At 40.9% G+C, this 2,500-nt stretch overlaps 1 protein-coding gene across 4 annotated transcripts in view; it reads right to left on the bottom strand.

Moving 5' to 3' along the window:
• Positions 1–2,500, bottom strand: part of NLGN1 (neuroligin 1) — a 2,101,123-nt gene that overhangs the window by 1,829,912 nt on the left and 268,711 nt on the right. The window lies entirely within an intron of this gene.

The following is a 2,500-nucleotide window of genomic DNA, read 5'->3' as shown; positions in this document are numbered from 1 at the left end:
TTCTTTCTTTGCTTCTATGTATATATCTTACTGTCAATATCCTCCCCCAAGCATAGGTTGATACTACTGTCACGGTTATTCTTGAAGTCACAAAAATGCTAAGGGCAGACTTGTTAACCAGTCTTACAACACAAACATGTAAAGGCATGGTAGGGTAAATGAAAATTCATATTTTGGGAAGATGAATTTGCCACATCACAGATCAACAAAGTTGATGTTTGCAGACAATGTGGTATTACAGGCAGTATAAGCAAAGGATAGGGAAATGGAATGCAAAACTGAAGGTACGTAGGATGAAAATTAGTACAGATAAGACAGTTGCCATGGCAGCAAATGGGGAAAACAGAAGAAGCTGAGAACTGAGATAGAAGGGAAAATAAGGGAACAAGTTAACGGCTTCAAGTAACTGAGAGGGGGCAGATGAGGATAAAGGAAGTGTGAATGAGGAGGTCAAAGTTAGAATTAGAGGGGATGCAGCCGAGAGACACAGATTATCAGGGTAAGATATGACAGAATGTCAAAGAAGATCAAAGTAAGGTGTACAAAGCAGTTGTGAGACTAGTACTACTGCATGGTACAGAAACATGGGCAGTAAAGGCAGAGCAGTTGAGGAAGCTATAGGTGATGGAAATGAAGTGCCTGATATAGGTGGTAGGATATATAGTGTGGGTTAGGTGAAGAAATGAGGACATCAGAGCAGAAGCCCAAGTAACCTAAATTGCAGAGAACATCAAAGAGAATGGATCGTGGTGATTTTGGCAGATGTCTAGGAAAGCATTAGAAGAGCTAGTAAAATAATATTTGGGACAGACAGGAAGACAGCAAGAAGAAACAGGGGCATGAAGCAAAGAGATGGATGAACTGTATGAAAGAAGACCTGCAAGAGACAGGCATGACTGTCAAAGAAGGTAGAGTAGCAATGAATAAAGAAAGATGGCAACATTTGATGTGACACTCCCAGCCCATGTAGAAAATAGGAAAAAGCGGGTTGATGATGATGGTGATATTCCAAAAGCCACCATCTCATACAAACTTGCATGTACATGCATCTAGACACACACACACACACACACACACACACACACACACACACACACACACACACACACACACACACACACACACAACACACACACACACACAAAGACACTCACAGACAGACACTTCCACTGAAGACAGGAATGGCTTGAAAATCAAAATAAACAAAACGCAGTAAACTTCAATGTATGAGGAATGCAAGGTTCCAATGGCTGCCTTACTCCATTAATACTGTTTGGTTAAAAGGATAAGAATTTTCGTTACACATTTCCCAAAAATATTATGTCTCTATTCCTCTTACCTGTAGCCCTAGAAACTATACAAGGCCATGTCCAACCCGGAATTAATGGACATGCTCCACCTCAAAAAATCCAAATCCACCAAAACCACTAGAGCAAGCGACTTAAACCTTAGCACGGATATAAATAGGACATGCTGGAGGGATAGATTTATCACTCAGAGACTCCCTATGCTGTGGAATAAAATCCCAGTCCATGTGAGGCAGAGCACCTCGCTGACTCTGTTCAAGAGAAATCTTGACCTGTGGATGGGAGATCGTAGGTTTACCCCGGGAATCATCTCTGTGTCACTGCTGGACAGAGGCACAACAAACTAATGGGCACAGTATTTTTTCATATAAGGGGTGGCGTAAGCCACAAAAATTTGGGCTAGGCTTATAAATGCCTTAGGGCAGATAGCCTAGTATAAACCTATGAACCTTTGCTCCCATGTTCTTCCCCTGTACTTAAGCATCACAGCCTTAAAACATCAATAAAATTGTTCATGGAGTAATCACAGTCCCCATCCCCTGCTTCAAACTTCTTGTTCTGAAATGCATTGAACCCCCTGCTTTCCCTTTCTAAAAGTAAACTTGTGCCAATGCAGTTAAAACTCAACTTCTCGCAATGACTGTTGGGCAGAGGGCTTGCATATAGCTACATTACTTGCCACCACTGTAACATATGCTCTACAGACAGTCGACTGCATCATAAGATTTTTTTGTCACCAAACAGACCAGCTGATAGCAAGATTGGACTTCACAATCTGCACAGTTCCAATAATTGTTCTGCTAGTAAAGTGCATTTTACATGCACCTCATAAAAGACAAAAGATAATGTTTGCCCTGAAGAGAGGCTGCTGAAGACGGGGAAATGTTTAGCATAAAAGGAAGACAATGGCAGGCTCAGGTAAATCACTCAACTGCATTTCTAGTCACCGACAAGCTTTTCTGGAAAACAGAAGTAATACAGATTTAAGAGAATGAAAATAAATGAAATACAGAGAAACAAAATAAGCAGTCTACATTCCATGTACACTCCATGAGAGTTATAGCATGAAATCAAACTGAAGGAATGGGAAAGACAAAGAAAGAAACAGAAGAACATAACATTCCTAACGGTCTAGAAGACAGCCATCACATTTTAATGCACATGCAAGTTACGTAGCAGATTGCTGGCACATT

This window comes from Protopterus annectens, chromosome 4.part1 (genome assembly GCF_019279795.1).
Source record: "Protopterus annectens isolate FY-2018-M chromosome 4.part1, PAN1.0, whole genome shotgun sequence".
In the NCBI taxonomy this organism is placed as follows: domain Eukaryota; kingdom Metazoa; phylum Chordata; order Ceratodontiformes; family Protopteridae; genus Protopterus; species Protopterus annectens.
This window is presented reverse-complemented; position numbering and strand designations above follow the sequence as displayed.